This window comes from Puntigrus tetrazona, unplaced genomic scaffold (genome assembly GCF_018831695.1).
Source record: "Puntigrus tetrazona isolate hp1 unplaced genomic scaffold, ASM1883169v1 S000000007, whole genome shotgun sequence".
Taxonomy (NCBI): Eukaryota; Metazoa; Chordata; class Actinopteri; order Cypriniformes; family Cyprinidae; genus Puntigrus; species Puntigrus tetrazona.
In genome coordinates this window covers 374,882-390,506 of record NW_025047687.1, presented here as the reverse complement: position 1 = coordinate 390,506, position 15,625 = coordinate 374,882, and the positions used below count along the sequence as shown (strand labels likewise).

At 41.5% G+C, this 15,625-nt stretch overlaps 1 pseudogene; it reads right to left on the bottom strand.

Annotated features, from left to right (window-relative positions):
- The window catches only part of LOC122332232, a 62,750-nt pseudogene that overhangs the window by 24,758 nt on the left and 22,367 nt on the right, over positions 1 to 15,625 (bottom strand).

Here is a 15,625-nt window from a genome sequence, read left to right as displayed (position 1 = left end):
GCTTGGAGGCGGCACTCCCCTTCTGCCGGCCTCTGTGACAAACGAGAGCTGGACTGAGGTCCTGAAGCTTTGTGTCCGGTCAACGAGCATCGGAGTGCTCGGACGGGACAAGCAACGTCAGGGCTGGGTCTGCCTCCTCCAGGGCAGCAGCGAAGGTTCACCACCTGGTCTCTGAAGGGGGTAGGGGAACCTTGGGCACGTGAGCCGGGCCGTGGCCTCAGTGGTACCTGGGAACTGGGCATGAGCCCAAACTGTAGGCACAGATCGTCGACCGAAAAAAGCCTGCAGGTCCCCTACCCTCTTGATGGAGGCCAATGCGAGCAGGAGCAATGTCTTCATAGATAAAAGAACTTTAGCACAACTGCTGGCAAGGGTTCAACGGAGCCTACTGCAGTGCTGTCAGCACTACAGACAGGTCCCAAGAGGGTACTGTTGGGAGCCGTGGAGGATTCAACCTCCTGGCTTCCCTCAGGAACCTGATAATCCGGCCATGCTTACCCACAGACCTCCCATCTATGGGGTCATGATTTGCAGCGATTGTAGCCACGTAGACTTTAAGGGTGGAGGAGACAGCCTTCGCTCCAACCCTTGCTGCAAGAAGATAAGCACGCACTGATAGGGCAATTCCGGGGGTCTTCACCCTGAGAAGAACACCACTCGACCTAACAGGCTCTACATCAAGGCATAGGCCTGTCTCGTGGACGGCACTCTAGCCGAAGAAATGGTGTCGACTACCTCTTGAGGTAGGTCACCCAGAGCCTCCGCATCCCATCCAGGGACCAGACATGGAGTTTCCAGAGGTCTGACGCTGGTGCTGGGGTGCCCCATCTCTGAGTCAGAAGATCCTTCCTCAGAGGATCGGCCAAGGAGGGGCTGTCGCGAGGAGCACAAGTTCTGGGAACCAAGTCTTCACCAGTAGGGTGCTACTAGCAAGACCTGCTCCTAGTCCTCCTGACCTTGCACAGTGTCTGTGCAAGAAGGCTCACTGGGAAATACATACTTGCAAAGGCCCCGCAGCCAGCTGTGTGCCAGTGGGCAATGGGAAGTCTCTGAGAGGCAAACAGGTCTACCTGGAGTGGCTCGGAAACGTTCCCAATCAGCTGAACCGCCCGGGGATGGAGTCTCCATTCTCCGGGTAGTGCAGCTTCGCGACAGCTCGCCGGCTGCCTGGTTGCACACTCCTGGAATGTGAATGGGGAGAAGCGACTCAGAACTTCCGACTCCATAGGAGGAGGAGGTGGTGGCTAGTTGCGACATCACGACGGAGCGTGAGACCACCTTGTTGGTTGATGTACGCAACGGTCAGTATGTTGTCTGTGCAGACTAGTACATGCTGGCCTCGAAGGCAGTTCTCTGAGACTGCCTAGGCGAGATGTGCTGCCAGCAACTTTAGGCAGTTGATGTGCCATTGCAGTCGAGGGCCCGCCCAAACCCCTGACACTGCATGCCCATTGCACGTGGCCCCTCAGCCGGTGGTGGAGGCATCCGTGAAACCACAGCATACCTGGAGACCTTCTCCAGGCACCCGCCCGAAGGAACGAGAGGTCTGACCACGGGGTGAAGGTTTGGCGGCAGGTCGGTGTTATTTGAACCTCGTGAGTGCCACTTTGCCACGCCCACCTCGGGACTCCGATCGTAGCCAATGTTGAAAGCGGTCTCATATGGATTAGTCCCAGCGGCATCACTGTACGCGGCTGCCATATGCCCCAGGAGCCTCTGAAAATATATTTCAGTGGTACCGCCATCCTGCTCTTGAACATATTGAAGCAGTTCAACACCAATTGGCACGCTCCTCTGTGAGGTGTGCCATCTGATCGATCGAATCCAGCTCCATCCCAAGAAAAGAGATCCTCTGCGTTGGACAGAGTTTGCTCTTCTCCTGGTTGACCTGAAACCCTAACTGGCTGAGGTGCTGTAGCACCAGATCCCTGTGTTCGCACAACTGAGCCCGGACTGAGCCAGTCATCCAGTTGGTTGAGAATGCTAACGCCTTACTCTCTCAGTGGAGCAAGGGCTGCTTCCGCGACTTTGCATGAAGACGCGCGGGCGACAGGAGAGCCCGAAGGGTAGGACTTGTACTGATATGCTCGACCTTCTCGAACGCCAACCTCAGGAATGGCCTGTGGCATGGAAGAATCGACACATGAAAGTACGTGTCCTTCAGGTCGATCGCTGCAACCAATCCTGGGACGGACGCACTGAATAGGCGCTTTCTGTGTCAACATCCTGAACGGAGTGCTCGATTCAGGACTCACAGATCCAAGATTGGTCATAACCCACCGCCTTTCTTGGGCACTATGAAGTATGGGCTGTAAGCCCGACTCATCATCGGCTGGAGGAAGCGGCTTTATCGTGCCTTCACTAGAAGGACAGCAATCTCCGCCCACAAGACAGGGGCACACGATTGTTCATTGACATATAGCGGATCCCACTGAACTTGGGGGACGCCGGATGAACTGAATCATATAGCCGAAGTCGGAAGGGTTCGTGCAGGAGCCACCGGGATAGCCTGGGAAGATTCAACCAGGCATCCAGAGACCGAACTAGCGGCTCGAGCGGAACCACCGACGCGTGCAGGCGATGGGCAGCGAGGGGAGTGCAGGGACCCGGCCTCGGGCGCCTCTCGTGGCCGGGTCCAAGCGGGGTCTGAGGTGTGCAACTCTTACCTGCATCCCCGCAGAAGTGAGTGCGGGTAGGCTGTTGGTTCGCCCTCCCAGTCTTCCCACTGCTGCATATTAGCCCAAGGAGAGCGTGAGTGGCGCGGAACTGGCCCGCTCAACCTCGCCTCCTGGGGACCCAGAGACAGAGGAAACCGCCCTTGTCGAGGTTTTAGGTAGCGGCAACATTCTCTGCCCGGCAGAGCAGCTCCTCCATCCCCGGATCTGAGGGCCTCTTGCACCTGGCGCTTCCTCCAGGTTTGGCAGGAGCCTGACAGGCTGGGTGGCTGCCCTGCTGCCAGCTCCACGGTGCTGCCTAGATGGGGCTGCTGCGTTGACTGCACGGGAGCGTGGCGGCAGCAGGGGCACCTCGGCGACGAGCTGGCTGAGGTGGGCCGTCGGCGGCTGGGTGAAGGCAGCAGCTGCACGCCCGAGGCAGGATGTTTCTTACCTCAGTCTGCTTTCTGGGCAGCGGAGAACTGCTGGCAAAGTTCTCCACCGCGTCGCCAAGTGGCCGGTCTGGGACATGGGGGCATTCAAGGAACGTGGTCTTGTCTACCTCGCGCATGTCGACCAAACACAGCCACAGATGGCGTTTCTGGACCACCGTAGTGGCCATCGTGACAACCCAGAGACCGCGCTGTGACCTTCGCCGCCGCTCGTGGCGCGAGGTCCATCACGATACAGAGTTCTTTCAGAACTTCCAGGTCATGACCACCCCTGTGCAGATCCTTCAGTGCCTTGGCCTGATGAACCTGCAACAACGCCAAAGCGTGTACTGCAGACGCAGCTTGTCCACAGGCCGCACAAGGCACCGCCGCTCGAGCCGACGCAGTACCTGCAGGCCCGGAGGAGCACAGGATCACCGCACTAAGCGGAAACGGCATTGGGACACAGCTGCATCCCAACTGACCGCTCCACTGGGGGCGATCACCGTGAACTCCTGGCTGTGCCACTGTCAAGGGTGGTGAAGGAGGAGGAGCCACTGGGGCAGTTTCTGGCAGTGAAAGGTGCTTTCCACATCCCAGTAAGCTCCTCATGCACTTCCGAAGAAAGGTACCAGGGTGGGGCCCTGAGAACCAGTGCAAGCCACCCTTAAATACCAATCGTCCAGCCTCGGGGCCCGGAAGCAGTGGAGGTTTCCACTTGATCCCGATCACCTCGACGGCCTGGGCAAGCATAGCCACCATTTCTAGATCTGTATCCAGTACATTCAACGCCTGGTAGACGCAGAGCAACCGGATCTTCACTTCCAGAAATGTCTGGCTCACCTTCCGATGCAGCGATTGACTTCTGATCATCAGGGGGAGCCCAAGAGGGTACAGCTGATACCCCACGTGAGGGTCCAGACTGCCCCTTTGCAGCTCCACTGGTTGCAGAGTTTAAGCTTTGTGTCGCAACGTAAATGGAGCCCACCTGTCTGCAGCCAGAATGAGAACCAAGTCGAAGTAAACACAAGCTCCGCCTCCTTTTTTCAAGGCGACAGAGCCCGCCCATCACTCCGAGATGACCATCTCCCCGCGAGGAAATGATTCATCCACAACCGCCACCTCAGCGTGCTAAGCCCAGGCACACGAGGCAACGATTGTGACCATCACCTAACACCAGGTAACAACCGCATCCAGAAACACACGGGTGTACGTAGTCTGAAGCAAGACCCACGCTGTCTTCCAAGACGCGCCGAGTTTGCCAGACGTAACGTCGTCTTTAAAAAGACGCACTCCGCGAATGCTCTTTTAGTGCTGCGGCAACAGGGGATAGCCGTTTTGCACACAAACAGGGGTAGTGCAGCCTGATTGTGGCAATCCACTCGACGCAGGAAAACGACCTCCGCTGGAAACGCCGTACTCCAACACTCGTAGATCGCCTTTGAGCGGAACAGTCACGCTTCGGCCCAGGCGAAAAGCTGAACATGCGCTGCACCCGCTGCTTATTTATACACGCGCTGTGATCAGCGGCAGCTGGATGCGATAGCGCATGCCAATCTTCAATTGGCTTGTTTAGATACACTCGAAGTAGATTGGTCTCTCAAGCGAGATCTCAATTCGTCGGTCATCCGACGTGACTCGGAGTGACCGACTGAAAGGGAACCACACCCCTGTTGTAAAAACTAATACAGTGAGATTACAAACAAACAAAGAGAAGTAGCCATTTGTTTCGCATGCATACCCTCACAATAAAGAACAAACCACAAAAAATGAGCACGGTTCACTGAAATGTTGTAGGTTCTCAAACTGTTTTGTTGCTTTTAAAGCTAAACTGCCCATTGAGATCAAAGCTAACAGAGCTGAGAACAGTCACAGTCTGTTGAGAAAGGCACTGTTACTACTCTTAGATCAGCTTTAAGACAGACATGCTCCACTGGAGCAGCTGCTATTACTAAACTGAATTGTTCTTCCCATGTCACTTGACTTCATGAGTGCAAACAAAAGAAACAGGGGGGAATCAAAAAGGAAAAAGGAAAATCTCCTTTTTGCTTTCCCTTGCTTTCCAATCAACAGATAGTTTTCATTTCATTTTAATGTTCTAAAAAATAATTTTAAAAAGATTAATTCCATGTATTATTTGCCATTTCTTTGTAATTATTTAAAAATCGTATAGGATTTAATATTTGTATTTTCACATTTAGAAATTTCGAGTAAACTTCACAAATATTTACAAAAAAGTAACAGATTGAATACATTTTTTTACCACAGCATGATGGTTGTGTATACACACTCCTGACATGTAATTCTGTGTAAAAGTGAAATTTGCATAGTAGGTCCCCTTTAGCTAAATAAGCAAATAAATTAATATGTGTAATTTCTCAACTTCACAAGCAACACTTACTTCAATATACTTTCAAATGTGAGTAGCTTTTATCTTGAGAAATTAGTTTGAAAGAAGCTTTTCAGCAATTTAACTACGTTTCTATTTTTGACTATAAAGATCTCAAGCAGACTGGCAGACACCTGAGGGTATCCTCTCCTGCTAAGAGGAAAAAATCCTAAAAATCACTCAGTCAAAACTGTCTACATCCATACGATCTCACAGCAGGTCTCTTTAGCATGTACACTGCTTTCTTTCCAAATAAAACCTGCAAGACGTCGCCAACACATGCAACACCAACTCCAAAATCAACAAATGAGCTTTGTGTTCGAGCGACCTTTGACCTCTAATATACTAATGACCAGCTTTGTGTTTCTGTCACCTCGTAACATCACCGTATGAGATATTTTCATTGGCTGGTTTTCCATTAATTGCAGTTATTATCTAATAGGAGCCAAATGAAATAGTTTTCCTTCACAAATATTCATGTGCAATTTTGATTAAATAAGGGTTGCGAACAAAATTCTTTAGTTGAAGTTTGACTAAAGAAGTTATTTATATCTGGTAACAATCTTGTTATATACTTCCTTAGCTGAACTCAATTTTGAATCTATGCGAGTATTCATGGCACTACAGGATAGCTGGCACTAAACAGTACATAAAGTCATCTGGTAATGGGAACCAGCCGGTTGTTTACCTATGTGGAATCTTAAGTGCTGACTGAGATGTTAGGAGGCCTCAATAATCACAAAGCATGATAATGTATAACCTCCTGCAAAGCATGATAATGTTTGTTTAAACTTTGTTGCAAACATTTAAATAGGTCACTGATTTATTTGCATTGAAAATTGTACACATTTTTGGACCAACTGTGCTGGCTCTAACAGCAAGAAAATATGAAATACAAATTAAATTTAAATAATTTGTAAGTGCTTAATGGGAGTATGCATGCATTAAAAATAAACATTTTAATGAGAAGAAAACAATTTACTTTTATTTTTATATATATTTCATTATACTGAAAAATATCAGCATGCAAAGAACACAGGAATCATATTGGTATATAAATACACAAAGTATATATTTAGAAAATATTTACATGTATATATTTATTTTTATATTATTTATGCTATATAAATTTATTTAATATACTTTTTTTCTTAAATACATGCATGTGTGTGTATTTATATATACATAATAAATAAACACAGTACACACACACACACACACTATATTGCCTTGACTTGCATATGAACTTAAGTGACATCCCATTCCTAATCCAAATGGGTTTAATATGATGTCGGTCCACTCTTTTGCAGCTACAACTCTTCTGCTCTAGAGTCCAGTGGCAGTGTGCTTTACACCACTGCATTCGACGCTTTGCATTACAGTTGGTGATGTTTGGCTTGGATGCAGCTGCTCAGCCATGGAATCCATGAATCTCTGCGCACTGTTTTGAGCTTATTTAAAGGCCACATGAAGTTTGGAGGTCTGTAGCGATTGACTCTGCAGAAAGTATATGACCTCTTCACACTATGCGGCTCAAAATCCGCTGACCCTTAATCCGTCAGGTTACGTGGCCTACCACTTTGTAGCTGAGTTGCTCTCATTCCCAAAAGCTTCCACTTTCTTATAATTGACTTTATACACCTCTGGCCATGGAAGTGATTGGAACACCCGATTCCAATTATTTGGAAGGGTGAGCGAATATGCTTGGCAATATAGTGTATATAATGCAAACAAAAACTTTTTCTTTTAATGCAATTAATCATGATTAATCATTTGTCAGCACTAATAAAAAAGTTCTATATGCCTTGCAGAATCAGCAAAATGTTAATTATTATACCAAAAATAAGAGAATCATACAAAATTATTTATAACTGTCCTGAATAAGATATTTTATAAAGATTTACTACTTACACTTATCTACTTATTTGTTTTTTGGCTGTCCAAAAGTTCACTATTTAGTTAAACTGCATGCGGTTGTTCAGAAAAATCCTCCAGGTCCCAATCAGGCATGATTTTAAGATCTGTCTTTTACAATGACAGCAAATGAGGGACTCATACGCAACTTATACACAAGGGTTCAAACACTGATGCTCCAAAAGAAAACAAAGCATTAAGAGCTGAACTTTCTAAATTTGAAGATTAGGTTAATACTATATTCTTTTGGGAAAAAAAGTATCTTTTGTAGCTTCTGAATGGCAGTACTAAGAGGGAAAATTTGATTTTTAAAACAATTTTTTAAAATAATTGACACACCTGCACCTTATATATAGAGCACATCTGAGCATAGTTTGAGACAAAATAGAGATCTTTACAGAATATTTGAAGAGATATGTAAAACTTTCCATTGACTTGTCGTCTTCTAAACAATTTGTGATTTTCTTTCCAATGCTAAGTACATCAAACAAACCTGGAACTGAACTGACTTTCTGAACAGTCTCTTTTGATATTTAAATACCCACTGATGTGGCATCTTTCAGCAAATCACCCCAAATTCTGGAAAGCACAAGCAACAGCAGTCGCCAAAACCTGGCGTTCACCAATTGCTGCAGTCCTCTGAACTTCAGTGTCTGGCTTGACTTTTCAAAGGTTAGTTCTGGTTCATCCACGCTGGAATAATACTTCAACTATGCATGCTGATTCTGAGCCACTGATTCATGCCTGTGCCAAAAAAGTGTCTCCAGCCAGGAAAGCTGGCAGACCAGAGCTAACTTTCCATCTACACTGCTGTTTGGTTTAGGTTTCAATTAAATCACCAAGAAATGTTTCCCACATTGGTAAAAGCATTTGGTTTGGCTTCTATTGGATGCTCTGGAATCAGTGTTTATAGACTGAATAGCTAGAGGCAACTAGCGCTGTGTCAGTGGAAGAAGTTCCTGATGACAGACAACCTTATACTGTTACACTGGGACTTTTCAACTGGAACATTTCAAACATGAAAATGATTACTGATGCTTGCTAACCATTTTACTAATTGAGAAATCAAAATATTGTTGGCAAGAAGAACTTGTATGTATTTTAATTTCCTAAGAACAAAGATAAAAATACATAGTTGGGTATAATGCATTACTAAGTAAATAACTACTGTCATTTAGTTACTTTTGAACTTAAATGCATGCCGTGTACAACTGAACTTTAGCATGAACTTTTTTACAAAACTGTTATACTTAAAGCCTGCTAAACTGAAACAAATCATTTCTGATTAAATGCACTTTAATTGTGCAAAAGTAGTGCTGAAATCCAACTAAAAATATACTGATTGCGCTAAAGTGAAACTATTGCAAGTATACTTAATTTAAAGAATTATATTATTTATTTAATGTAATATATTATTTATATTAAAGACCAGTCCTTGTCAATAGTAACATTAAAGCACATTTAGGCTTAATATTAAAAAATTGAGAATTGTGCACAAGTAGTACTTTAAGTAAAGTTTAATTATCACTTTTATATCAGTAAGTCTCAAGTGATATTTAATAGATTTGAACTACAAAAACTAAAAGATATATAAAATTTTATTCTATTACATACAATAAATGTACAAGTTAATACATAGGACCAACTATTTCATTATATTTCTTAACAATACAGAATCTGTTACTAGACACTATGGCAGAACATCTCAGCTGGGTAAACTTAAGGACCAATAAATGTCCTCACCTGGTAACTGGTATCCCATAGTGAATCGGTTGTATCCATGGAAACAGATTGGTCTATGGCAGTGTCTCAAATGATTCCAGTATCCAGAATAATGGGCAAGATCAGCTGAATGAAAATTAATCCCCATACAGACGAGACAAAACATGAACCAGCCTGTCATGATTTACCAGATACTGAATCATAAATTCCTATGTGTCTATGATTGAAAAAGCAGCAAATGTCTCACGCAAGTTCAAGCAGTCTGAGAGGGACGGGCTGAAACAGCAGGTTTTATTCCCTCCCTGCCTGTTAAAACCCTTCAGCTGACACTCTCTCTCCTCCTTTCATGTCTGCATCTCAGATATTTCACAGCACTTAAAAAATGCAATAGTTTGGCTTTCTAAACTACATTATTCAGATTGGATAATTGTTGCATTCTCTGGTCCAATATTTTTCTGATAACATGCATGTAAACCTTTATGTAAATAAAATCTAAATGACATACCTGTTCATGAAGCAGGCAGAGTTTGAAACAAAACGCTGAAGCTTTTATATTTTGGCATTTAAATGCATATAAAATATGTGAAGCAGCATTTGGTTTAATATGAAAGAGTTACAAGATCTAAACCATGTGTAGGATGAATACAAATATCTGGAACATCAGAAAGATTAATAAATCTTACAATGGCATCTTTCAGACAGACATAAAGAACCAGAGAGAGAAACTGTGTTGTGGCCAAACACATTATATACACGCTATGAGAGAAGTTTTATACAAACAGACATTTGACCCAATTCCAGCATTCTTCAGTTTATTTCAGGATTTTTAGAGTCACGTGAGTTAACCAGTGATTAGACTTTGCCTAATATACTAAATATGACAATATTTTAGGGTGGCACATCTGCTTAGGATACTGGGAAGGTAAGTAAAACACTCACTAATTTGAACTAATAATTTAATAAAAAATACCCTTGTACTTTTGATATAACCTGGTATATTTAAGATGTGCTAAAGTAATTTTGTACTTAATTCACTTTTAATGTGTGGAAGTAGTGCTGAAATAGTAGTGCTAAAGATAACACTTAAGTATATTTGATTGTGTATAACTATTACAAGTATACTTCAGGTACACTATAAATATTTAGCATTTAAAGACAATTGTTATTAAGAAATCATACAATCTAAATCAATAATGACATTAAAACACATTTTGTGCTTTACATTAAGAAATGAGCACTGTGCACAAGTAGTACATACACAAAATTCTATTATATATCAATCTGCTGAAAAGCATTAGTTTTAGAGAAACAGAGAGAGGGAGGATGGAACTCACCCTGACAGGTCCTGCCATCTTCTTTGAGCTCTTGACCTGCGGGACACTTGCAGTAGAAACTGCCAATGGTGTTACAGCAAAGAGCTTCACATCCTCCATTGGTCTCTTCACACTCGTTTACATCTGACAGCAAGAGAACAAACACATTACTGTCAGAACTACAGATGCAGATTGTTTACAGATTTGGGCAATTGATTCCAAATGTTTACAATTTGAGACACATAAAAACTGCATAACACACACACACACACATATATATATATGTATATATATACAGGCTGGACCAAGGCTCACAAGCTTGTTGCATAGATTAAATGAGATCTCAACAAGTGCTTATTGCTGGAAATTCATTGCCATAATAAAACATAATATACTTTTTCCATCTTTTTATCTTAAAAATTTGATTTTGCCCATAATAGTCTGCTGCCAATGAGTAAATCATATGTTTAATGAAAGACATGTTTAGCTGTTCTTCACTTTAACAGGATTTGACAGTAATATTTTTTTTGATTATTTAATTGAAGCTACTGAAATCTGGTCCCTTTCTTAGGAAAGTGATCAACAGAAAGCCATCACATTGGCTGTTTGTCAGTTTCCATATCCTTTTACGCTATGAGCATGTGGTTGCTTATAATGTTTGGTGCATTCTGGTTACAAGAAAGTACAAGTACACACATGTAAAAACCCGCAGATATATAGTAAAACATTATGCTTTTTAAAATATGCAAAAACTTTAGGGAACACATTTTCACTTAAAAGTTTTCATTAACATCTGTTGTGTAAGTGTTAATAAAACAGTACTCTAGTAATATGCATGTTAACAGACAGTTAGTTAATAATGAAAATTGGTCTTTGAAGTAAATTGTTACCCCAATTATATTCAAACGCTCTCTATGGCATTGCACCATTGACTGAGGTTACGTGGTCCTGCATAGGAACCCAATCACCTCTGAGCTTAATAGAGAAAGTGAATGAGAATTGGCGAGTGCAATTTGCATGCCAAGCCACTCCCTGTACATACGTGTATATAAGATGGCGGCATGTAACCATTCAGATATCTGCTTCAGAGGCAATTGCTTCTAGAGCAACAAGAAGACTGATGACAGAAGAAACGTGAACCTGGAGGAGATTTTTTTTGTCATTTTTTAGCGTGTTTTTAGTGTTTAGTGATAGCTGACTCTGCAATTCAGTGGTGGTTGCCATGGGCTTGCACACTGTGTGCCGCGGTACTTCCCCTGAGCAAGCTGGCTAAAAGAGTAATTTCCTCCAGCTGCATGGTCATCAAGTCATAAAAAATCTGTGGCTGTGCAAGGGAGACCTAAGAATTACGGTCAAGAATGCTCCGCCAGGCCAGTCGCCACGAACTTCCAACCCCTCCCAGTGTTGCCCAGTGGAGCTTCTGAGAGGTGATGTCGGTCCATCCAGCGGCAGACTCAGTGACTCTATTGGGGCTCCAGAGGAGGATAAGATGTCTATCTCTACATTGCAGGATGGGCCATGCTCCTTTGAGCCTCCAAGAGCTTCAAACTATTCTGACTAGTCTGAACTGCGAACATTCTCCTTGAAGGGTTAGTTATAATATAAATAATATTCGCTGTTAATTTACTTAACCTCAGGCCATCCATGTAAATTAACAGCAATTTTCTTTCTTTTTTTTTGTTGGTCAGAGTCCTCTTTAAACAGAGTCCTCTTTAAAAAAATAGCAGTAAGTGTTTTCTTCCCATGTCAAACAAAATCGTTTCTTTTTTTCCAATGGACAAAAATCATCTCAATAAGATGAAGAGGGATGTTTTTGGCATTTGATTGGCCTCAAACCACTCTTTATATTAATCAGAAAAAATAAATAAATAGATGGAAAATTGTGTCCTTCAACAGACCACGGTGAGAGCTTTCGCCATTAATTCAGCTTTCAGTGCAGATGTTTAACTAACCTCCCTATTACATCCCATATATTCAGCTCTTACACTCAAACACATGGAGATGTTTACGGGAAAATCTGTTTGTCAGTTTCCCAAAACATTATTTCAGTAAAATCCACACCACAATAAATTGGCCCCCTAAGAGCTGAGCGATGTAAGATGGAGGAGGAAATAAACAAAATGAACCAGAGAATGCTGACAGAGGAGATTACAACAATACACACATCTTATGTCTAGTGGCTGTCATTTAAAAAACTATAAAGGGATATAAATCTTTAAAGAAGACACATCAAGCTAAATCTGCTAAATATGTACTAGAAGAAATGCAATAGGTAGAAATACAATGCTATTGTAATAAGTATTAATGCAATTATTGGTAAACCTGTTATTAAAGTGTTACCGATGTTTAACCATCACTAAAAAAATTGGGTATTGAAGAAGGACATATGTTGAAGGGTGACAACAAACAATATGATATGGAATTTGTTTATTCAATAAAATTTGACAACACTGTTAACATGTTAAAGTGCCCTATTATGGGTAATGAAATGTTCATATTTTGGTTTTGAGAGATTACAATGCATGCTGAGCTTTGTTACACACAGCATGAAAGCTCATTTTCAAAATATACGCCCAGTAGTCCTATTATATTTAACATAATGTGAATAAAATTTGTGACAGGTCAGTAATTCATAATGCCAGACTCCACATACAAATGTCTACATCCAGACTGTAACATCAACAAGGAAATGGAGTTGAATCACATTCCTTCACTAAGAGGTCAAGACCAATTTCATGACCCGAGGCCAACCTGTTGGTCAAGGACTGAAACAGACACCTTTTGGGAATGGCAGTGTTTTCTTCCCTCAGGGGTGCTGCTTTAGACCATGCACCTGCACAGAGACTAAGACACAGCTTTTAGAGGAGGGTGTTACCAGCAGTGTGCAGGGTCACATCATGAAGTCTGGCATGTATTAGGGAAGACTCAGTGTAACACACACTAATCAAACCCCACTGTCCAAAAAAAAAAAAACTAGAGGTCACATGAAGAACATTTTTCTCACTCTTCTAATGTCAATATTTACATTCAAGACAATTAGTAAAAACACTGTATTCATTTCCCTACCATCACCTTATAATTATTTGACCGACAGTGTTTATATACAGTATCAACATCTCACTGCTACTCATTTCAACCCAAAAATATTCCAATCACAAGAGACTGGCAACCAGAGGTGTTAAAATTCTGTTGGGTTACCTGTCTAATGGTGGAGTCACACAGACCAAAACAAAAACAGACATTCCAACACAGAACAAACATTTCAAAACAAAATAATTGACAGTAGTGTTGTTGTTTTTAGATAAGCAAGTATGTGAAACCTAGCATCTATACTTAATATATAACTTAATATCTAAACATATTTAGGTATTTTTATGCTGTATTACAGTCAAAACATTCAATCCTACCTTTTAACTTTCATATACATTTGGCCTCAAATGAAGACTCATGTGTAATGATTTTAACTGTTAAGGATTTAGACTGTCCAAGACTGGATCTTTTGAACCTTTATTTGAACACCTTTAATAAATTATGTACTTACTGAAGATAAAGCAGCAAAACCAACTCTAACTGAAAGAAAGAGAGAGGTCGAAAATGCTTATGGAAAAACTAAATTATTGGCAGGAAATACTCTCTTGACATGCCATTTTTAGTTACCCTGTTAATAACAAGGTTTTACATTTTTCATTGAAATGTCTTTTTTTCTGCTTTTAAATGCAAATATATAAATGTGTTTGGGTTTTTTTTGTTTAGCACAATGAGAGTTTTCTGGAGATTATAATAGAAAACTTGACTGGAATTTGATGTCGTCAGTTGGATGATGTTCAGACATGTTTCCACTGTGTAACAACGGACTTGTTTTACCAACAGAGACATTCTGTCAAAAAGAACAATAGTTCATAAAGCTCTGACATCTCAACAGAACAACCACAAACAAAGAGCCAGCCGACCTTGTAACTGATTTTCATCTATTCAAACTCACAAGAACACACCACCCATCCTAGTTTCTCTCTGCCTCAGTGTTTCTTACAAAAAAAAACAGCTTAAATTTATATTGAAGTCAAACAAAAATTTTAAGAAATAGTTCACCAAAAATGTACAAGAGAATGTACCTTCAGACCACACAAGATGTAGATGAGTTTGTTTCTTCATAGGATCAGATTTGTAGAAATGTAGCGTTGCACCATTTGCTTAACCATAGATCTTCTGCAGTGAATGTGTGCTGTCAGAATGAGAGTCTTATAAAAACAGCTAATAAAAAACATTGGAGTTCATCAATTAACATATTGTGAACATCAAAGTTTGTAAGAAAATAATAACTTTAAACCATCACTTCTGATATAAAATATGTACCCATAATCCATAACAACACATCCTACATTGAAAAAATACAAATCCCGGTTGTCCTTTTACATCAAAATTTTACCAACATATTTGTTTAGGACCGCTTGTAAAGGGTGCTTTTTCTGTGTGTATTTCTCTCCTGATGCAGACAAGACAAGAAAGCAATATTATCAATAGTGGATTCATATTTTAGCTGGAAGTCTCACTTACATCTTAATGGGGATTTGTTTCCTACAAACTTGCAGCTTTTCACTTCACAACATGTTAACTGATGGACTTGGTGAGTGGTGTGGATTATTGTGTTTTTATCAGCAGTTTGGACTCTCATTCTGACGGGACCCATTCACTGCAGAAGATCTATTTTGGAGTACATTTTCATATTGTATTTCTTTACCAGATTTTTTCCTAACATTGTTTGATTTTAGAAAATCATATCAATTTGAAACAACATGAAAGCAGGTAAGCAATGACAGTTTGAATTTTTTAAGCTTTAATCGTTTGCAATCTCTGTTCTGTACATCTGGTTCTGTACATTATAAATCTATTATTCTCAAACACACACAGATGTGCAGATATGCACACTTAACACACACACACACACAAATGTGTTCTACTTTGAGTAAATCTGTTTAACTTCTGGTCAGTTTCTTTACCATATGTTCAGATCACTGTGAATACAACTCACACAAAACACCAATCAGAACCACCACATCTATGCAGAAACAACATTATTTCTCCTCTATCCATGTTTTCAAACATACTTAAACTTATACTAAAGAAAGAAAAGCCACAGGAAAAACAATCTAGCACATGTATTTTTAACCACCATCAAGCATTTGGACAGTTAATGTGTCAAAC